Source organism: Mytilus trossulus, chromosome 13, assembly GCF_036588685.1.
Source record: "Mytilus trossulus isolate FHL-02 chromosome 13, PNRI_Mtr1.1.1.hap1, whole genome shotgun sequence".
Classification (NCBI taxonomy): Eukaryota; Metazoa; Mollusca; class Bivalvia; order Mytilida; family Mytilidae; genus Mytilus; species Mytilus trossulus.
Window position 1 is genome coordinate 5,361,242 of NC_086385.1, and position 25,048 is coordinate 5,386,289.

Here is a 25,048-nt window from a genome sequence, read left to right on the forward strand (position 1 = left end):
TCCTGATTTGGTACTGGCATTCTCTCATGTAGACAATGGTGGATAAAACCTGGTTTAATAGGTAGCTAAACCTCTCACTTGTATGACAATGACAACTTATATATAAGAGACAGAATTACTTAAGATCTTCCTATCTGTAAACAGTAGATACAACATGTTGCAAGATTAATGTAGTTTTTCGAGAACTTAACCCTCCCTCTGATCTTAGCAATAAGTAAACTTAACAGTACATTGAAGACAAATACACCTTTAACACAAATGCCATTTTGCAATTGACACTCCGACATAGCAGTAATAGATCTACTTTAAAAAAGTTGATTTAAAAGTGGATATTGTTTATTTTAATTTCTTGTATTTTATTCTATTTTCAAGATTATGTTCCATTGTAAATGACGATTTCGTAGTAGAATCCTAACCAGCTGTGGATGAATTGTGATTGGAAATCAATGGAATCGCCCACGGTTATTCTTATGGACTTACAGTAGAACATGATTTTAATTTCCATTTGTGCACCAAGCTTAAAAACATCATATTATAGTTAAAACCTTTTTGGATATTAAGCGAGAGAAAGACATTTATTTCTTTATTATTTTCAGTTATAAAAGATATTTTAAAAAATTTTTATTCTTGTAATTCGTGTTTGGAATTATTTTGATTTACTATTTCCTACTTATGCGTACTCTTTTGTAATAATTTTGTTATATCACTCCTAATTTAAATTACTCTTTTGTCATCTCATCCTATTTGAATTGTACCTGTATGAAATATGTTTTTGTTTCATAAAATGTGTTATTAAAAAATGACTGCATTTGTTTGTAGAAAAGCAATAGCAAATAAATAATTTACATTTTTTACATAGTTCACTTGTTTTATTTGATCCTTTTAAAGATGATCACCAAGCACAAAACTAAACAAATACACACATCATTGATACCAGGATCGAACTTTGGTATGCCAGACGCGCAATTCGTTTATCAAAAGATTCATCAGTGGCGCTTGAATCGAAAAACTAATAGGGCCTAACAAAATACGAAGTTAAAGAGCATTTCCAAGTTAAATTTATAAATTAACTGTTTGGCAAAACGTTTAGGAATTTTGGTCCTCAATGCTCTTCAGCTTCGTACTTTATTTGGCCTTTTTTACTTTTTTGGATTCGAGCGTCACTGATGAGTCTTTTCTAGACGAAACACGCGTCTGGCGTATATACAAAATTTAGTCCTGGTATCTTTGATTAGTTTATTTAGGACCGACAATTCCCAAATATTGCTAAGATATCTATTTCTTAGGTAGATAATCCTTATATCACAGCAAAATTTTTCTCACCTCAATTTCACGTGAATCTTATTTCACGTGAATTTCACATGGATTTCATATTCCCTGGGAATCTTTATTTAATTTTAAAAATTATAATTTCACTTGAATATTTCACGTGAAATTCATGTGAAAATATTCATGTTATATTCACGTGAAAAATTTCACGTTAAATTTACGTGAACAATTTCACATGAAATTAACATGAATCAAAACCCCTGTGAAAGTTATGTTGCATTTTATCTGAATTAAACCTGAGTTAATAAGACAAATTTAAATTTATTGAGTTAATTTTTTCCAATATTAGAAACAAATTCACCTGAATTTTACACATACTATTATTCATTCCAATTTCCTTTTTGCAAAATTGAATCATTTCAAAGCTGTTCTTCTTTGTGTCTCAAGAAGTACATCAATGTAAATGATTAATATTTATCTTTTCTTAAGCATGAATTAACTCCCTTGATAATGGTTTAGATGCAACTACAAGAACATGTTGGTTTTGAATTTTATTTTCTATCACTGTTTTTATTTATCTCTAGTAGAGTCATTAAATTTGATTTTTGTATACTTGTGTATCTCTTGTTTGAATTTTAAATTCATAGATACATATATCATTGTATATTATATTGATGGACTAATTGATTTACTAGTAATATTATTAATAATATATAATAATATTAATTAGTAAATTAAATTACTTTTACACATCTTATGTCTTCTTTAATTTTATACTTTTAAAAAATGTTGAAGGTGACTCCAACTTTTGAAATAGATTACTCACTCTAATTTACTGCCATATATTCTTTACTTCCCATAATTGCAAAGAACAAAGAGGGTAATATATATATACATATATATATATATATATCATTTACCTCCAAACATCAGTTAGCTCCCTTTTTGACTGTGCATAAAACTTTTCCTCAAACTAATAAATGTGAAGAAAATTTGTGAGCAATTTGAATTGCACATAACTTTAACATTAACACATGTCAATAAAAACAGTTAGTATACAGAAAAAGAATTTTATCTGTACTACACTTTGTTAATAAATGTAAATTTTAATGTTTATTAATTTCTTAAGAGTATATTTAAAGTGCAGTATAAAACTGCTATGCTTTTACAAGTGTTAAAAATGTTTGATTGACAACATGCATTATAAAAGTGGCGAATGTTAATAACTTGATCCCTCACCCAAATTAAGAAAGTAAAATATTTTATCAGGGATTATATGTGTATTGACTAGATAGCAATTTGATTGTTTAAATTGTACACTTTACAAATATTCCATACTGTTTTTATACTGTAAAAGATTTCTCAATTTTCATTAAGAGTTGATGAGTTGTCTGGGTTTGTCAATTAATGGGGAAAATTTAAACTAAAACATGTAAAAAGCTTTATCTTTATTTAGTTTTTAATATTAGGTAGATTTTAAGTAGTTTATTTAGGATTGTCCTTATTAACTCTGGAAAAAAGTTAATGTAAAATTTTGAGTGTCCCCCAGTGTTTTCCAATCAATGTAGGAAAATAAAATAGTTACAGAAAAAAAGGCAAAGTAAAGAAAGTTGCAATAATTGACAGATATGGGTCCAGGATATTGAAAAAGTGTGAGAAGACTTGTAAAAAGAAAAGATACCATGGGAATGTGGTAACCCCCCCTTTTCCCATAAAATCTGCTTCAGAACTGATTTCAAATTTTTAATTATCTTTTTAACTTTATTTATAATGAATAAATGTATGGTCTTTTATATACATAGTGTCTTAGATGGATTAGTAGGCTGTTTATTGTCTGCTATTTGGACAGGTTGTTGTCTCTTTGACAATTGTTTTCCATTCTAAGTTTTATGTATGTTATGAAAACTAATTGACTGACAGTGAAATATTACTTCAGAGGAGGATTTAGGGGGGGGGGGGGGGTCCAACCTCCCCCTTTTCTTGATAAAAAAATTGGTTGCTTATACAGGGAATCACTGAAAAGTGACTGGGACAGTCGGTGGTCCCCCACTTATGACAATTTCTGGATCTGCCCCTGTATTTGAAAGCTAAATGTGTGGTAAATGAATTGCTAACTAGACAAGGCTGATTTATTTCTCATTGAATTAAAGTTAAACATATATCTTTATATATATATTATTTTACATAATGCAATCACAGGCATAATATGCTAACAAATATAACAGTCCCTTAGTCATTAATTGAAATTATAGTTAAATAAGTCTATTATATTTTATAAATTAAAGGGTTGTAAGGGTTGTCCATGTGGAGGTGCGACTTTGTAAAAGATGCTTATAAACAAAATAATATGTTATATGTTCCAAGAATTTGTATAGTATATATTAAAACAATGGGGATACTTTTTTTTTTACATGGTGAAATGCTTTGAACATCAGCAAAATATCCGCCAATCTCTAGTCCGGATTCGGATTTTTAATAAACGCTTGAAAGATACATATTGTGACGCGTTTTGAAGAGAAGGACGCAGTCGATTGTCAACAACAATAGTACTTGTTTTAGCAAATTTAACAAGACAACCAATTCCAAGGAGCTGTGCAAAAGTGGGGCGTCCGTTTGGCTGTGCGGGATGTATCAAGTTCGCAGTCACGTCCGCCAGAAGGGGACATTAAATCCGATGCCTCGTGTAAAGAGAGTGCCACGCTCTTTGCACGTTAAGAACCCTTGCAACAACTTTTTGAGGGGTCCGTAGGTGGCCTGTTGCAAGGCAAAATTTCTGTTCCTATCCAATATACCCTCATTTTCAAGTGGCAGTTCAAATTTCCCCGACCATCATCCTAGATGGCCTCTATTATAACAACCTACCTATTGTATTTATTGTGAACTTGTTCTCGTCCTTAATATGCATGAAATATTTGCCACTGGACGTTAAGCAACCAACAATCAATCAATCAATCCAAGGAGCTATGAACATTAATAAATACTCGAGGATATACTACAGGTAACTCAAACAAATGATTTAATAGTGCAGGAATAAACAGAAATCTGCAATGAAGGTTTTTATCTTCGAGTTTGGTATAGTGACTTACATGTATTGTCCGTTCGACATGATTCACATTCGCCCAAGTACATGTTCGCCCATGATCGATTCGCCCTGATTTTTTTTATATGTTGTCAACTTGCATAATGTTTATTATTTGATCGGAGGATGGCAAAGAATGTTGAATAATTCGACGAATATGTGTATTGCTGCAAACGAAAAATTATTTTCCCTTTAATTTTGTTTAAAGTAAGTACTTTAATATCTTTATTGATATTTGTTTACTGTTACAATTCATGCAGTATTATAACAGATACATATATAATGAATAAACTGCTTGTTTGTTGTCTCTTTGACATCATTCCACATTTCTATTCTCAATTTTATCAAAATATTTTTCATGTTTTACATAATATACCTTATCGCTAATCCCGGCTGACCCGGCCGCTTGAACTTTTGACGCATACAACAATCACTTTTTCATTGTGGCGTCAGCTTTTTTGTTTCATGATGTTATAATGTAAGGAACCTGTTTGATATCCAGTAATGGCGAACACATAGCGGTAAGGTGTATTCGTATACATTGTATGTACATCATTGTTTTTACTCATTTTTGACTAGTTGGTCAAAACAAAACGTAATTTACGGTCTCTCTAATTAGCGAGAAGAAGAATATTTGTTTATGATTCAAACCGATACTACATGTATCTTATCTATGATTAACTCAAAGTCATACATGTATATATACATGTAGATAACAAAACACTTGCAGCTTGATATCACATACATTTGTACATGACACAGGACAATAGTTATCACATACATTTTTACATGACACAGGACAATCACTGACAAGTTTCAGGACTAGCTAGCAGTAACTGAAAGCCAGCACAAATACCTAAGCTGTCGTACACTCTTATTCTGCAGGTGGCTGTACCTCACTTTTTATATTAGATACCATGGCCATTTAACGTCATATCATAAAGAAAGCAATTATGTTGATTTCTCTTAATCAAACATATTTGGATAACAATTTATAGAAAACTACAACCAGGGCCAGGGAATTTCCAGCTAGGGGAGAGAAATGTTCCCATACATTTTTGTAAGTCCTGAACTGGCAAAATGGTATGAATCAATAACAACAACAAGACAATACAATATGAAAAAAATGTGGAATTGATTGTCAATGAGACAATTCTCCACAAGACATCAAAATGACAAAGAAAGTAACAGCTTAAGGTTACCGTACAACCTTCAACAATAAGCAAAGCCAATATCGCATACTCAGCTACATTTACATGTATGGAAGGCCCCAAAATCACAAATGTACATGTAAAAAATTAAAACAAGAAAACTAATGGCTGAATTAATTAACAAATAAATGAACCAAAAAAAAGTATCATTATGTAACAAACAAAGAAACAAAGAAGAACCACTGAATTACAGGCTCCTGACTTGGGACTGTCACATACATATACAGAAAGTGGGAAAAAGGGGGGGGGGGGGGGGGGTTATACATCATTTGACAAACCCTCAACCTTATTATAGATATATTTATTTTAGATTATGACAAGCAGTAACAAGTTTACAGATGAAGCTCTATATATTCTGTTCAGAAAAAATAACTTCAGATGTTTTATTTTTGCAGAGCTATGTACTTAGTCCTTGGACTTAAAAAAAATTATGCAAATAATCAGTTTATTTTTTTTTTTGGGGTGACATGTATATATGCTTGTAGATATTGATCTGATTATTATGATTTATCATATGATCATGATAATTGTATAGTTTTTCCATGACAAGTTGCATATCAAGTGTAACATTTGTTTCAGTTCAGACTATTTTATTTTAGCAGAAACTGATCTGGAATTATGGTCCAAAACAAGCGTTTTTCATGTTTCAGGGCAATACATTGTGTATGTGTAGGATCTCTATAAAATTGGACCACTTTGTACGTGTACAAATGTAGCTTTGTAGGTTCCATACCTCAAAGAGAAGGTTTGGATTACTTTTTGGGGTAATGGACTAAACATTTTTATAATTATGGGTAAAAAACAAGGATTTCTGGTATCCAAACATTAAACCCTTGAATAATATACATGTACATTGTGCATCATTTGTGTATGTTCATACATCTGAACGAATATATAATAAGAAGATATGGTATTATTTCCCTTCACCCAATATTAAATGACATAGAGGTTAACATATTATAAAAATACAGGTCACAGTACATCCTTCAACAATGAGCAAATCCCATACAGTGTACCTTTCTATGGATCTCTATGAAATTGAGCCTCAAGGTTTGATACCAAAGTGGTAAAAATATAATACCAAAGGGGTTTATTATAGAAGTGTAAGCGAAAATTGTATAAAAATCAATTTCAAATGGTAACAACTTGAAAACTAATTTAATAATGACAAAAAGGGGGAGGGTCTTCAGTTACTATTGTAAGACTACAATCATGACAATGAATGGGATGACCTGCTTTTAGTTATTGTGCCAAATTTAATCAAACTTTGCCTCAATCATTAAAAGGGTATCTAATGTTATTAATTTTGATTTTCAAAACACCAGTGAAGACAAGTGAGCGACACAGGCTCGACACAGGCTCATGATATTTGATACATGTAGATAATTAGTACAATTCCAAGTCTAATACAAATAGAAAGAAATTCATGGATAAATTTAATCTAAATGTTGGCAAAACTCTTTGAATAGTAATGTGTGCACATGCTAAATACTGTTTTCTCCCTTTCAGCAATATAACAAGGAATGGACAGAGGAGTTGACTATTGATTTTGACTGATACTGGTAATACTGGAATGAAGTAACCTATATGCAGTGTCAAATGATTCCATGCCTGACAGTCCATTTTTACATGTACATAAAATGTATGTTGACAGCCAATGGTAAGTATTATTCTTCATCATACATGTACATATATATATACAATGATTGTATGTGCATCTCTGAGACTTATATTTCGCTGTTGTGTGGCTTCTTTTCTGACCAGAGACTGATAATAATAAGATTATCCTTTATTTCATCTTCAAATATTATGTACTACACAGCTACTTTTGCATAGCCAAATAGGTACTATTTCTGTACTAAAATATGTAGTACTGGAAATTTACTTTTAATATTAAGTACTATCTCTTTACTTTAATTAGTACCTAAAAAGTATGCAAAAGTAGCTGTGTAGTAACTACATATATATATATGTACTTAATGACTTGCATTTATTTAACATGTAATAATTATGATGCAGCATATTATCATAATTATGATGCAGCATCCAACAAAAAGTATGTATTTTTTAGCTCACCTGGCCCAAAGGGCCAAGTGAGTTTGCTCATCACTTGGCGTCCGTCGTATGTCGTCCGTCGTCTGTAAACTTTTACAAAAATCTTCTCCTCTGAAACTACTGGGCTAAATTTAACCAAACTTGGCCACAATTATCATTGGAGTATCTAGTTTAGAAATTGTGTCCAATTACCCAGCAAACCAATCAAGATGGCCGCCATGGCTAAAAACAGAACATAGGGGTAAAATGTAGATTTTGTCTTATATCTCTGAATCCAAAGCCTTTAGAGAAAATCTGACATGAGGTAAATTTGTTTATAAGGTCAGATGAATCGAACAACTGGTAATTTTGAAATTTTGCCATTTTTGGTTATTATCTTGAATATTATTATAGATAGTGATAAACTGTAAACAGCAATAATGTTCAGCAAAGTAAGATATACAAATAAGTCAACATGACCAAAATGGTCAATTGACTCCTTAAGGAGTTATTGCCCTTTATAGCCATTTTTTAACAATTTACATTAATTTGGTAAACTTGTGTAAATTTTAAAAAAATTATTCCCTCTGTAACTAAAGGGCCAAGTTTATTATGAATAGTGAAAATTGTAAGTAGCAAGAATATTCAGTAAAGTAAGATCTACAAACACATTACAATCACCAAAACACAATTTTCTCATGAATTAATCTGTCTCCTTTGTTTAATATGCACATAGACCAAGGTGAGCGACACAGGCTCTTAAGAGCCTCTAGTTACCTTGTATGCTGACTATTGGGTATGGGCTTTGCTCATTTGTGAAGGCTGTAAGGTGACCTATATTTGTTAATGTCTGTTTCATTTTGGTCTCTTGTGGACAGTTGTCTCGTTGGCAATTATACCACATCTTCTTTTTTATACTTAATGATGATTGTGTACATGTATATCTATGAATTCTGTCAGATTGTGGTATTAAACAAGTTTTGGTTGTTTAACACACATATAATGTCATTGGAGTTTAGATTAATTTGATTTCTGATAATGGCAGAGTGTTTTGAATATTAATGACATTGCTTCATAGTGCTGATCAGATTACCTTTAATTAATTACAGGTATATACAATGTACATGTACATGTTCACTGCTACTTTTGCAGGTACTATTTCTGTTCTAAAAAATTATAGTACTGGACATTCTGTACATGTATTTTACAGTACTCGTCTATTTCAAATTTCTTAAATTTATGATTTTCAAACTTGGAATATTGTGATCACTGTGGGTATTATTTCTATACCAAATTTTATTATTTCTATACCAATTATTTTAGTACAAAAAATACAATACCTAAAATTACAATAATTTTAAAGTTACAAAATAGTACTGAATATTAAAAGTTGATTTCCAGTAATACATATTTTTGGTACAGTCTCAGAAATAATAACCTATCAGTCTTTGCAAAAGTAGAGGTGTACATTTTTTGTATATGAATAGAATTTAATTGTTGCAGATTGAACATTTTTAGTAATTTAATTTTAGAAATAAGGAGATGTGGTAGGATAAGAAAACCATCATGGTCAGCCACATTCAAAATGAAGGGGATGTAAGCACTTGTAGGCCACTTTTATTCTGACCTTCAACAATGAACAGAACAATACTGCTTAGTCAGCTGTTAATGATCCTGACAACAGTTCAATCTAGAAAACTAGTACTAGTCATTTTGCTAGTGATGTTCACTTATTGGTTATAAAACAAATCAATTGTTTTCTCTGTTGCCACTGTTGCAGTCTGTGCCAAACTGTTTTAGGGTCTGTCTGACCGAAAGAGAAATTTGATGATTTTTTTTATCTACACAGCTACTTTTGCATACTCCATAGGTTCTATTTCTGTACTAAAAATCTGTAGTACTGGAAATTTACTTTTAATATTCAGTACTATTTTGTTACTTAAAAATTATTGTAATATTTAGGTACCTGTATTTTACAGTACTTAATTAGTACTTGAAATTTAGGCACTACATATTTTGGGTTACTACAGTTACATTTCAGCATTTTGAAAGTTTTTCTATTTCAAATCTCTTAAAATTATGATTTTCAAACATGGAATATTGTATTATTTTTGTACCAAAATATTTAGTACAAATCAAGTACTGTAAAATACAAGTACCTAAATATTACAATAATTTTGAAGTAAAGAAATAGTACTCAATTTTAAAAGTAAATTTCCAGTACTACATATTTTTAGTACAGATATAGTACATGTACCTATGCAAAAGTAGCTGTGTATAACAAATGTATGTCAACCAAAAAATCAAAAAAATTCTGTCTGACCAAATTATCTGAATCACTGCTCTTGGCGAATATTTTTTACAATAGTTGCCAGTGTGAATTTGATTTACATTGTATATCTAAATTAATTTTAAGTTGTATTGCCATTTTTTTTATTTGGAAAACATTAATCAGGTTCAGGGCTTATATTTATAATAAGTAATGGAATTTAAATTTTCAGAATTACACATTTGTTGCTCCCAAGATGTAAGAGGATTTGAAGTTATACAATGAAATGAATGAATTGATTAGAAATACATGTAGTTGAGACCCTATAGCTACAGTACATGTAACTGGTATGTATTCATGTATTGGTTATGTAGTATTTGTAGTCAAAATGGTATGACAAAAATGCTGAAATTTGCAAATTTAAAAAGGAGTCGACGCAAACTGCCAAAAAAAACAAAAAAACACTATCAATCAACAGACCAAGGAAAAAATTAATCTGCTATATATACATGTATGGAATAGGCATGTAGTTACATGTATTTACCCCTTTAATTTTCAGTCCATGTAAATTTATGAGAATATAATTTATATTCTGGATTTCATAAGATTCAATTCTTATTACATATAAATATACCCATGTGTTATGCTAGTAGTTTGAGGGAAAAAAATTATCAAAATAGCTTGACCAAGATTAAAAAATTACTGATATCATGAATTAGGTTTTGTTTTGTCTCGTCTGCAACTGATTGTATGGTGTAGGACATGTCTGTCTGGGCATGGTTCATCCTACCATGACCTGATACATTGGCGGATCCAGGGGGGGTCTGGGGGTTGGAACCACCCTTTTGTTGGCCGATCAATGCATTTGAATGGGGACATATAGCTGGAAACCCCTCCTTTTATTCTGGGTTGGGAAATCCCCTTTTTAAAATGGCTGGATCCGCCCCTGCAGTGATATTCATTATAAATGATGGTTCATTGGTCAATATTAAGTTTTCATATTTTAGTCTGTTTGCTGTATACCGTATATAATCAATTAATATATCAGCTATATTTGGTGTGAGCAATGATTGTAAGGGGCTAAGACATGTAAGAAGGGGGCTTGAAAATGATGAGTTTTTTTTTTATAGCCACTAAGTATACTTACAGGTTATGTGTAGTACACAGATATGAATAGAGTTTGTTTTCATAAGAAGTTTATTAATTTTTTTTAACATGGTACGATTGCCAATGAGACAACTGTTCACTAGCGTCCAAATGACTGAATACTGCTAACTGTAAATGGTCATATGTACAGCTTTCACCAATAAGAAAACTGATACAGAATAGCGAACTATAAAATGTCCTGAAACAGGGTTTGTAAAAACCTGTGTTTTATGAGTATTGCCCAGCCCAGTGGGAAATACTGGGAAAACCCAGATTTTACTGTCAAGGTTTTACTGGGTAAATCACCATAAAATCACCAATTGATCATGTCAGAGCTTAAAATACAATACAGTTTTCTCCTAATTATAAGTTTGGTAAATTATTGGAGATTAAATTGATTTATCTTTTTGGCTGGACTACAATACAGAAATAAACATTACATGCTGATTTTATTATATTACAGGAACTGTAGGAAGTATTCCAAGAGTATGATTGCTAAGTATGCATTACAGGATTTTATCATTGGAGCAACATCCAAGGAGAATAAGTGGAAATGTATGAAGGAATCCTTGGGTACAAATATCAATTATATGCAGAAGTGGACTCTTAAACATTATTAACAGATATGGTAGTCAAGAAATTTATACCATTACCAACTGGAATTAACTATTGTGTATATTTTTTCAACCATAAGTACTTTCAGAATACAATACATGTACAATTCAAATTCAGATTATTTTGTCAACATACAAAAATGTAGTTACATTTAAAAGAAATGAAAATGCATATATCATGTTTATTTTTTTTAAATAAATTTTATATAAAAAAATGAAATAACAAGAATGTTTAGCTTTATATTGTGCAGCCAAACTTGGAAATCTTTTAATGGTATATGCCTTTATGAAAAAAGAAGTAATTGGTTGTAAATTACAGAGACTTTCAATATGGTACATTTGTATATCTTCATAGAACTTTCTATTTTAGTTTATTATTACAATGAGATATGAGGTACACATCAATCAGACAGCAATAAAACAACAAAAACACCCGAAAGGCATTTAGTTATAGGTGCTAACATGCAGTCCTCAACAAAAGCCAGGTGTCTAAAATATTTGCCATGATCTATTGAATTTAGACTAAAAACAATTACAATATGAGTCAAGAGCTGCCATCCAGACCAAATTCTCTGAATAATTTTCTTTTAATTAAGATGAGATTATAGACAACCACTGAAAAGGTTTCTGACTTTAAATGGGTACATGGATATGTGGTGAGGTGAACTATTTATTTCTTCAAAACCATCTAAAAAAATTGGCATCTTTTGCAAATAGTTCTTATCCAGAATATCATTGGTTTTTGTCATAACTGATGACCACACAGTATGACTTATATATATATATGTATACGTTTGTACATGATGAAATTCATTTCAAATGTTATAATACATCAGTGCAAACATCTTCTTTAAATGACCACAATCCATAAATCATTTACATTTTTGTTTAAGACAAAAAAAAAATGTGGATACAAAGAAAGTAAAATAGAATGGAAGTATGAACACATGACTCAAGAAGAATATTTTTCATGCTTATATATATATCAAAACAGAATTTGTATTAGATTAGAATTGACTTACATGAATAAGCTAAAAGCCTGTGAAATTTGTGTTATTAAGGCTGAATTCACTTTAATTTCATTTAAAAAGAAGAAGCTCGATTCATGTTAATTTCACGTGAAAAGTTTACGTGAAGGCTCAATTCATGTAATATTCACGTGAACAAAATTTGCCTGTGTATTCCTGACTTGGTACAGGCAAATTCAAGCAGTGACTGTTCTATATTTATGCCCCTTTATAATTTGGAGAATTGCATTTTCCGCGTTTACAAACTTTAGAATTTGCCTCATTCAAAATGGATGAAACTCAAACACAGTGCCATACACATTCACATTCATTTTTTATTCAATTTCCTCCTGAAAAACAAATCGATTAAATTGCTTGTTTTTACAAAATTTTCCAATCTTAAAACACTACATTTTAAAGAGATATGGACACCATATCCTTTGTTGTTTGCAAAGGCTAATTATTTGAAAATTTAAGTCATCCAAATGTGTTGTATTGTATATAGAAATAAGAAGATGTGGTATAAATACCAATAACACAACTTTCCACCAAACAACAATAATCACGAATATATATAGATCAATTTAGATTAAATCTGACGAGGAAAGGTAACACACGGCCAGCGAAAGCTCTATTTTAGTAGAGTTCAAGTGGTCGTGTGGTCTAGCGGGACGGCTGTAGTGCAGGCGATTTGGTGTCACGATATCACAGTAGCATGGGTTCGAATCCCGGCGAGGGAAGAACCAAAAAATTGCGAAAGCAAATTCACAGATCTAACATTGTTGGGTTGATGTTTAGACGAGTTGTATATAGATCAATTTATATATTTAATTTAAGAGGCTGTCCGAGTTATCATCAGGCAAATCCTATATTATGGGTGGTACAACATAATTTTTTTTCCATTGAATTTTTGGTTCCAATGCAATATCATACAAAGGTCAACTATGTCAAAGATGATTTTGAATCAACAGTGGATGTCCAAGAAAATGATTGTAAAGTTCACTAAAAATGCCACAAAATTGTGTACAAAATGAAGAGTTATCTCCCCTTTTCAATGAATTGTCAATGCTTTTTATGTATTTTGTTTCTCTTTACTTGTTGCAGTTAATACAAAGACAAAATTTAACTTTAAGAAGGAATGAATTTATGACATGAAATAGGTTTAAAAAAATTGAAAACAAAATATGTCATGGGCCACCCACTGCCTTGTTTTTTCCACGGACACCCTCTTAAGTGCTTATTGTATTCTTAGATGTGCGTTTCACTTTAATTCTTGATTATTGAAAGCCACACTATTTAACCAAAAGCCATTAAGTAAAAAATACTGTGATATTATCTTTACACAACTGTGCTTATATAATAGGATGATGCTATTCATTGACACAGTTATGTGTTTATATGTTAGGACGTTGCTATTGGTTGACACAATTGTGTGTTTATATTTTAGGAGGATGTGCATTAGCAAAAGTAGATATGGTTATCATACTTGATTCCTCGACCAGTGTAGGAAGTGATGACTTCGATAAAATGAAGGATTTCTGCAAAGATTTTCTCAGAAATGCTGACCTTGATTCCGGTAATGTTCGTGTTGGTATATTGTCATACAGTACAGCTGTTAGGGTTGAATTCTATCTAAACAGCTTCTCTACCTCCCAACAAATACTTGACGCAATCGATAACATTCCTTATCAGATGGCCGCAGAAACACAGCCAAAAGTTTACAAATAATGAGAAAAGAAATGTTTTCTGTTGCAAATGGCAACCGTCTAGCTGTTCCAGACTTTTGTTTGATGATGACTAATGGTGTATCGACTATTAATTCAAGAAGGACCATTCCAGAGGCAGAAAAGTCTAGGGATGCTGGTATCCATATATACGCTGTTGGTATTGGATTGCGAGATACAAGGGAGTTGAAAGGAATGGCTTTAGTACCTTCAAGAGGAAACAGCTTTAATGTTCAAAGTTTTGATGAGTTGTCTGTTTTGAGTAACCGGGTCTTGAATGCATTTTTTCCAGGTAATTATTAGTTATTGTTTATGTTTTGTTCCAAATTAATTTTCAAAACCTGGTTTTAATCTAGACTTTTTTCACGCTACAGGTTGTGTAAAATTATCAGATTGTGTATCAATTGTGTATAGAAAACCCTAATAATTGTGATAAAAAGAAAACTACACCATATAAGTTACGATAAAATGTAAGACACCCGAGCCACCTTACGAAAGTGCATTGGTGATTTTCAAAATGAAATTTCTATGTTATACATTAATGCAGAATAAAAAAAACCAGTTGTGTCTGTACAATAAACGTTGACTTCTTACTGTTACAAATTGGTTTTCAGTATCCAAATACCACGATAAAAAGCGTATATGTATTGATCTTTTTTATAACGATGATTTTAAGTTTCAACAAGTGTTATATATTTTATTCGCTAAGTTAATGTAATTAGTTGTCAGACTAATCTGTAAGTCAGCAGTCACATATAAATAAAAACAAAATAAAGTTGTCACAGAGAAAAACGTAAAAGTTAGTCAATATGAATTGGTGTATTGATTTTATTTATTTCCAAATTGTTAACATCGTGCAATGTATTGCTGAATTAAAAAAAAAACTAAAAGAGATAACACCAAAAAAATACGAGTTTCTTGTCTAGTTTTGTCTTTTCCGGTACTAGAATTCTCTATTTTTATTCCGATTTTAACGTTTGTGATGAAGTTCTTTTTATATAATTTTTACTCCGGCATCAAAGCTAAAAACTGTATACTCACCTACTGCAGTTGGTGTATTAGATTTAGTACTAATTGAAATAAAATCATAATTAAATTGATGTAAATGAGAGGGAAAAAGAATGGAGTTAGATGGTAGATTAGATAATTAAGTTAAGCAAATGTAAGAGGAAAGGGTAATTTTAGTTCAAGATTTTATTTAAAACGGAGGAATAACATATGGAATCAGCTTACATATCTCCTTTCCAAAAGAGTCATTGATGATTGCGCCATACAATTGTTTTCGCTAATCATACGAATGTGACTGTTTTCATCAGTTCACACGCGAAGCAATATATTTGGGTTTTTTTAATTTGATAGATGCTTTTGTGTGTTTTTTTTTGTTAATGATTGTTTGTTTTGAGATAGTAACAAAATGATGACTACTGTACCATATTTTGACTATTTTATGTATTGTGTCTGCTTTGTTCACACATTTTTGTAAAAATTACGGAATTTGAAGCGACTGTAATACCAGTGAGAGGTTTGTCGCTAAAAATACATGCTCACATCACCAGTATCTACCTTTAGAAAGCCTGTACCAAGTCCAAAATATGACAGTGTTTGTCCATTCGTTTAATGTGTTTCGTCATTTGAATTTGTCATTTGATTAGGGACTTTCCGATTGAATTTTCCTCAGAGTTCAGTATTTTTGTGATTTTTAGTTTTTACATGTACTTTTGTTGTTATTTTGTTTGATATTGCGAATACGATATGTCTGTATTCGTCGATTTGCTATCTGCTATAAACTTATAATTTGTAGGCCAGATGTCAGTGTTATGGCACTTACAAAAAAGTTCTTTGTTGATGTGTAACATATTCTATTATATTTCTTTTTTTGTAAAAAAAAATAGGCTGTTTGATTTTTAGTTTGAATGTTCTACTATTGGTCATTTCGAAGCTTTTGAAGCTGAGTATGCAGTGTAGGTTCTTTGTTGAAGGAATTACGGTGACCTATAGTTGTTAATTTCTGTATCGTTTGTTGGTTGTTTTTTTTTGGGGGGGGGGGGAATTTGTCTCATTGACAATAATTTCTCATCTTCTTTTATAAATATACGAAATTACAACCAATTATTTAAAAAGCAAACAATGAAAAAAATATATACTTGTTGATAATTCGCCGTTTCAGACTCTAGTGCATTCTGGGTAATATTTTCACAAAAGTACACCAAAGCGTTTTGATTGGTTTAAAACGTTATAAACAATGGACATTAAACCAATGACGTAACGTTATTTTCACTTTGAGTTACGAACAATGAAATTACCCATGATGCTTTAGATTCTGAAAAGGCCAATTATCAAAATGATAAGCATGCTAAGTGTTATAGCTACACCGTCTAATACACTTCTTGTTAAACGTATAAGATATAACTGTGTATTTAAAAGCTATTCTGTAACGGAGTATCGATCGCTATGATCACGAATTAATGTTATAAATTACTTTTTCTTATGAATTACTGTGGATTTGTTTATTTTCGTGGGTACCAATTTTCGTGGTTTGAAAAAAAAGGGCATATTCGTGTATGTTTGATTTCGTGGCCTTAGAAAATATCAAACTCATCAAACATTTAAATTTGTGGTAATCCTGTACCAATAAAATCCACAAAAATTGGTATCAAACGAATCTTAATTAATCCACAGTATATTCATTTTGATTTCATTGTATGCCTCTTTTGCAGATGGCTCTACTTGATAACATGCACAAAGTGGAAATAATACCAGAAAGGAGTGATTAAAATATATAGCCTGCAGCATACTTCGTTTTACTTATTTCTTATCAATAGTTTGAACTTTGGTTTTGAGCAATCATCAATACAGATGAAAAAGACAATGGTTAAACATACCCCTTAACAATGTTTCCTGGCCAGTAGAAAATAAATCTATAAAGCTTTACCATTATTGTATTCTTCAAATATAGCCAATAAATCGTATATGTTTTAAATAATAATTTTGAAAAAAATAAGTTTTATTACAAAAAAATGTACTCTGACTTTCTTATATCTATTTAAATCGGTAGACACGTACATGAAGTACTGCTGTTACCTGATTGTGCTAAACTATGGGAGTTTTATTACTCATTTGGGTACCAATTTTCTTGAACCAGATGCGAATTTCGACAATACATGTCTCTTCAGTGATGCTCGTGGCCAAAATATTTGAAATCCAAAGCTTATTTAAAAGATGAAGGCTATAATCCAAAAAGTCCAAAAAGTATAGCCAAATCCGTGAAAGGAATCAGAGCTTTGCATGAGGGAGATACATTCCTTAATTTTGACCTACTGTTATTATCTGATTGTGCATTTCTCATTTGAGGAATTCACCATTCAGGTGAGACTTAAAATACATGATTTTTGTTTATAAATTTAATGCACCTAGGATTAAAGCAGTTGTTATCAAATAGTCCATTTCTACATACATGTATGTTGGCTTTGATTTTTGTTGCATTTCGGTGTTTAGTTTCTTTTATATTTTTCCTCTTATAGTTAAATGTGTTTAATAGTTAACTGTTGAGTTAAGTCTTTTTCAACTGATTTTTATAGTTTGTTCTTATGTTGTACTGTTATACCACTGTCCCATGTTAGGGGGAGGGTTGGGATCCCGCTCACATGTTTAACCCCGCCACATAAACGTATTTACACTTTCGGTATTTAGCTGTATCCTGCCTCCAAATGACCTTAGATCGACTCCAAATCACCTTTTGACGTCAAGCAACAAACAATTTTAAATTGTGACGTCAACTATTTTAAATTATGATGTCAAAGTTTACGGGAACCTGTGTGACTTTATGTAATGGCGGACACATTTGCATACAAGTGTAAATACGTCTATTATTTATATATGTGCCTGTCCAAAGTCAGGAGCCTATAATTTAGTGGTTGTCGTTTGTTTATGTGTTACATATTTGTTTTTCGTTCATTTTTTTACATAAATAATGCCGTTAGTTTTCTCGCTTGAATGGTTTTACATTGTCTTATCGGGGCCTTTTATAGCTGACTATATGCGGTATGGGCTTTGCTCATTGTTGAAGGCCGTAAGGTGGCCTATAATTGTTAATGTTTGTGTCATTTTGGTCTTTTGTGGATAGTTGTCTCATTGGCAATCACACCACATCTTCTTTTTTATATTTTGTCCATTACTGTGTGTTACCCAGTTTTGATTGTTTAATCGATTGAACAGCGGCAATACCCCTGTTGTCTCTGTATGTTCTTCAAACAATGACAAAAAAGTCAAGATAACTAGTATAAACTCATGATTGAAATTGTTTCAATATGATACAATAGTGTTTTGGTAACGGTCCTGGGCTTCGAATCACTAACTTGGTTTTTTTCCCAATTGAAAGATATTTATAAGGAGTAGGTTCAGTAAGCCCCCTTTTTGGCCCACAAATATAGCAGTTTTATTCATGTGTTTCTTTGTCTTATATGTTTTCCAATTTATTTGTATTATAGTCCTGTTATATTATGTCGTCATTTTAAGTTATATAATTTAACATTTCCTTTAAAGCGGGATATTTGGCATGCCACAAAACCAGGTTTAACCCACCATGTTATTCTTTAAAAATGTCCTGTTCCAAGTCAAGAATATGGTAATTGTTATACTGTAACTCGTTTCTGTGTGTGTTACATTTTAACGTGGTGTTTTCTCTCATATTTGAGTGTGAACTCACATTACTATAAGACGTGTCACGGTACTTTTCCCAAATTCATGTGCTTGGTTTTGATGTTATATTTGTTATTCTCATCGGATTTTATCTAATGCTTAGTCCGTTTCTGTGTGTGTTACATTTTAATGCTGTGTCATTATTCTCTTCTAATATTTAATGCGTTTCCCTCAGTTTTAGGTTGTCACCCCGATTTTGTTTTTTGTCCATGGATTTACGAGTTTTTAACAGCGGTATAAACATGTTGCCTATATTTACAACGTTGTGAAAATGTAATCTTTTAGCTGTTTACTGGAATGAAGAATGTTTCAGCTACATAAATTTGGACTGTTTTTAACAATACATGTACAATGCATATTTATTGGCATCATTAAATCATGTAAAAGTACTAAAATCCTCTCAATTTTAGCATTCAAGATAAAATTTTGACGGATTCTTTCTTAAATGAAATACTATTGAAATCTAAGTTGTTTTTGATGATATTACATAACATATATACAGATTGAGGATGAACACGGACGCGGCAACTTTTATTTTTGACAAAAAACATCTGAACAGGGACGTTTTTTTTTGCATAACTGATAGATTTTTCATATTAAAGCTTGAATCGGAGCGTTGGTAATGACTAAATCAGTAAACATATTTAACATAAACGAATTGAATCAATTGCAAAAGACACTTTATTATTATAAGGCTGACTTCATGCAAGAACTTCTTAGGAAGAAAGATAAGAAGTTAGCAATATCCTTCAACTCTACTGTCCGCTGTATACATGATATATTCTTTCACTAAATAATTCAAAATATGTTCTTTCACTAAATAATTCAAAATTTGTTCTTTCACTAAATAATTCAAAATATGTTCTTTCACTAAATAATTCAAAATTTGGTGACTATGTTAAACGCATTCATCCCATCGAACTAGAGATAAAGGATACTACAGATACAGTTAAGTCGGTCTAATATCTAGAAATTGACAATAAGGGTCAACTTAAAATACAAATTAAGAACAAAAGAGATTATTTCAGCCTTCCAATTGTGAACATTCCATTTCTAACAAGCAACGTTCAAGCAGCACCTGCATATGGGGTATATATCTCCCAATTGATACAATATCCCCGTGCTTGCATTTCCTATCATGATTTTCTTGATAGGGGATTGCTGCTCACGAGGAAGCTATTTAACCAATGGTTCCAAATGGTGAAGTGGAAATCATCCCTTCGTAAATTTTACGGACGCCATTACGAGTTGGTTGACCAATATGAAATAACCGTTTCACAAATGAAAGTGTTCCTTACTTCGTAACTACAATTCCCTTCCCTTTCATGAATATGACCTACCGATTAAGACTATTTACCAGATTTGTTATCAAATAAGAAACACGACGGGTGCCACACGTGGAGCAGTATCTGCTTACCCTTCTGGAGCACCAGAGATCATTTTTTTGTGGGGCTTGTGTTGTTTATTCTTTAGTTTTCAATGTTGTCTCATGTGTACTATTGTTTGTCTGATTGTCTTTTTCATTTTTAGCCATGGTATTGTCAGTTTATTTTAGATTAATGAGTTTGACACTCTCTTTTGATATCTTTTGTCCCTCTTTTAAGTGTTTAAAAAGTGTCCAAAATACATCTTTATATAAACCTGAAATTTGAATGCAAAAGCGGCCCTTACCTGACCTATTCCTTTTTCAAAAAATTACAAAGTTCACAAATACATAGCATTGGTTGTTGACAAACAAAGAGAGATAAGAACAGACCGCTTAATGTTCATATAACAAATAGCTGTTTTTTTGTCGAATGAAGTCGGTTATGGTACAACTGCATCCAGGATAATCCGATAATCTATATATAATGTCAAAAACATCCTTTATATAAGTTATGGCATTAGAACCCGGGAGAATCCGATAATCTGAATATAATGGCAAAAACATTCTTAATATGAGTTATAGCATTAGCATCCGGGAAAATCCATTAATCTATATATATAACGTCAAATAACACCTTTTATATAAGTTGACATATGTGAAGAAGATCGGCAAAAATGTAAAAAAAAAAAAGATACATAACATTATATGTCTTTCATCATCGTTATGATAAATGAGATAAGACCATCATTTAAAATTTGACATGACTTGCAGTATTCAGGACGAATTCCGTTATAATTATTTTTGATTTCTAGTCACACATCAGTGTCACCAAATGTATATATAAATAAATTGAATGTTTGATATGGGACGAATAATCGGACAGTTCATTGATGAGTTTATCCCAAAACACTTGTATATAGATGTACTGGTCTTTATACGTCTACCGGTTAAACCCCGCCCAGTCAAGTGAAATAAATCAAATGATACTGTAGTAAGAACATGAGGATTGGAACGAAGTCATGAATATTTCATTTTTATTCATAACTGTATTGCCTGTTTATCTCAAACGTATATCTTGCAATTAACAAATAACACATAGCACGTTTATTCAAAACTATGTCAAGAAATAAGATGAACAAATTAATTAAAAAAAAAAAACGAAAATTAAAAAAAAAAAGATTCAAATATTACCTGATTTTCAAGTTCTACCCTCTGCAAACAAATTCTTACTATAATTATTTTATTCTATAAAAAGCAGTACTGTTCAGTAATATGACTATACTATGTATTTCAAAGTTAAAGCCGTTTGGTTAAGTTAAATTGCAAGTATAATGGAGAATGGAAAAGGGAAATGTGTCCACAGAACAACACCCTTACCATAGAGCATATACCAGCCGAAGTCCACCAATGGGTATGCAATGCAGCGAGAAATTTCCATAAGCGGAGACGTGCTGGTTCCGGAACAAAAATGAATACTTATTCAGTGATAATGGCCATCATACTAAATTCTGAAATATTTTAAAGAAAAGAAAATAAGAAATCATATAAAAATAACAAAGTTCAGAGGCTCCTGAATTTCAAGAGGTTGGGTTAACATGTATTTATATGCAACTCTCCCCTATCAACATGGACAATGTAGAAAAACAAATACACACAATTATACGCTCAGTAAAACTCAGTTAAATTAAACCATATTAGTATGCGTACCATTAAGATTAGTCAACTAACGTATCAAATAGTCTTGCTTTGACCAATTGGCCGTTTCAGAATCTAAAGCATCATGGGTAATTTCATTGTTCGTACCCCAAAGTGAAAATAACATTACGTCATTGGTTGAATTTCCATTGTTTATAACGTTTTAAACCAATCAAAACGCTTTGGTGTTCGCTTTTGAAAATATTACACAGGATGCATTAGAATTATCGTACAGTTGTGTATTGATTAAGTATTTGTATAAATTGGAAAAGCTTCAACAAAAGCAAAGTAGCAGTGCATATATGCGACAGGCTACTATGCTATCCAGATTTTTGTTTTAACAAAGATTAAAGTTTACAAAATATAAATATGCATTATATATGAACAAAGGAGTTTTGATTTACTTTCAACAAGCCCACTAACTCTATGTGCTGATAAGATGTATGTGTCTTAACGAAAATAGGATTTCTACTCGGATGATTTCTCTTTATTTGATGAGATTAGTTAAGTTGAGTGTTGCATGATATTCTGTTTAATAAGTTGATGTCTTGTCTAAAGGATATAGATAACAAATATAATTAGGGTAAGCATTTTATCAAATTGTTAAACATTATTGTGGTATTACAATAACAGAATAAAAAATAACAAAAGATGAGAAATTAGCTTTCACGTAAAATAAATCAAATATTTCACATCGATTTTTATTTTTGAATTTGTGTTTATAAAAAAGAATATGTGGTATGATCATGATGATTGCCAATAAGACAATTCTCAACAAAGGACAAAAATGATACAGACATTAAAAACTTCTCCGAACGGACTTCAAAATCAAACAAAGCTCATACCGCAGTCAGATATAAAAAGCACCTTAATGAAAATGTAAAAAAAACAAAAAAAATATGATGAGTTATTGAATTTGTTTAACTTGTTTTTATTTGTAAAAAAATATAAAAAATTATACAGTTCTTTGATATATAGAATAAGATTTTTATTGCTAATTTTAGCGGCCAAAGCTGAAATGAATAATTCCATTTAATGTATATACACTATTTACAAATGATTATTTAAAACAATTGCACCTTCTATTTAAAAAGGAATAAATGAAGCTATACATATTGTTTTATCAGGTACAGTGACCCATTTATATAATATGTATAGTATATGAGTGAGTAATGATTTATTATCAACTACTTAGACTAAATAACATATGATTTTTACCGTATGATGATAGCATTAAGTTAAGGTCTTTTCCTTATTTTTCAAATTAGTGCTTAGCGGGCTAATATGAACAGTTTGTCACATGCTCCGATTGTTATCACATGCCTTTCCGTAACGTTATCACATGGCATTCAGGTAATACTCGAAACATTCCGGAAAATACACCGCAATGCTACGTTTTCAGTGAAAAACATTACAAAGTAGTGTACAAAACAATTATTTGAATACTGGAAAGTATATTGTGTGAAATAATTAAATTTAATTAAAAAAAAAAAATATTAAATAAATGGATTTTCTATGTTTTTCTGAAACATAATTTAGAAAGATCCTTTAAAAAAGTTGACTTTTCCAAATAATGTTCATTATGCATATTGTTAAATTATTGTTTTGTCGATTCATCCATATTAAAATGTGTTTTTTTTTCTGTTGAGGCATATGATAGAAAGATTTCATATTGAATGAATCAAATTTTGGGTCCGACGTCCGTGAACATTTTACTCTTTAAACTTCTTTTCGGGAACCACGTAAAAGGATCATTATATGAATCTGGTTTTTTTTCTCTACTATTGAAGCATATGATAAAAAGATCATAACATGTCATTTTTCATATCGCATGTATTATCAGCCCTCGGTCAATATCAGCCCTCGAGCCATGCGGCTCTTGGGCTGATAATGAACCTAGGGCTGATAATACATGCGATATGAAAAATGACATGTTATAATCTGATATTACACAACAATGCTAATGACGATAATAGGAATAATTGCCAGAAACAAAACTTAAAATAACTACATTGTTTTTATTACCTTCTCCCTGTTCCTATATATATATAATATAATGTAATTATTAGTATTCACATGGCGCTGAAATTAAACAGACTGTTTTATAGTTGGGAACGAATTTCATTATCATTTTCTCGGGCATATTTACAATGTATTGTGAATTCTTGCAATAACGAATATTGTTTTTGAAGAGAAATCAACCGCTATAATAAAATGTCGTCATTTAATGCAATGTACAAATGGTAATACCTTTGGAAGATTTAACAATGACACGTTTATTTGAAATATGTATACAATTGTTAAGGAGGCTCGAGGGTACAATCATTTCAACAAAATTTAAAAAAATTCATTACAATTTTATTTCTTGCACTATAAGTTGTTACTTTATGATATGGTTCAATACATTTTGTTTTACCTGCGACTATTTATTAAATGTTTATGTCCTTGAAAAAGCTTCCAATTATCTCCTTTTTTCCAAAAATTAAAACATTCGAAATATAAATTAAATAATTATTAACATGTCAATAAGAATGCAATTTAATGACAAAGTGTTACCTTAAAAATAGGATGCAGTTTTTTAACAATAGACATATGGCTAGTTTATGTCTCGAGATTCCGAGTGTACACTATTGTAGTACGAATTAAACAGAAAAATCTAGTAAGAGATTCAACATTAATATTACACTATGCAAAAAACAAAACCAATTCCATATGAAAAATGAATTTCCTGACAGACAATCATCGGAACATTATTTACTAGTTAATCAAATGTCTGAAGTGTCTCGGGCATTTTTGTTTAAGTAACTTTCGTGTTTAAATAGTAAACAATTAAAAATTTTACGACGAGCAAGATCACGAACGATAGAGTTCAAAGTACATTCTGCCTATATAAACAAAGAGACAATCAAATGATCTTTAGCATTCAACCATGACAT

At 31.1% G+C, this 25,048-nt stretch overlaps 1 long non-coding RNA gene across 1 annotated transcript; it reads left to right on the forward strand.

The window, feature by feature from the left end:
- Positions 1–7,069: 7,069 nt before the first annotated feature.
- Positions 7,070–11,716, forward strand: LOC134695454 (uncharacterized). The gene is made up of 3 exons (XR_010102769.1): positions 7,070–7,219; positions 10,095–10,209; positions 11,472–11,716. It is a non-coding gene; the product is annotated as an uncharacterized LOC134695454 (long non-coding RNA).
- Positions 11,717–25,048: the final 13,332 nt, after the last annotated feature.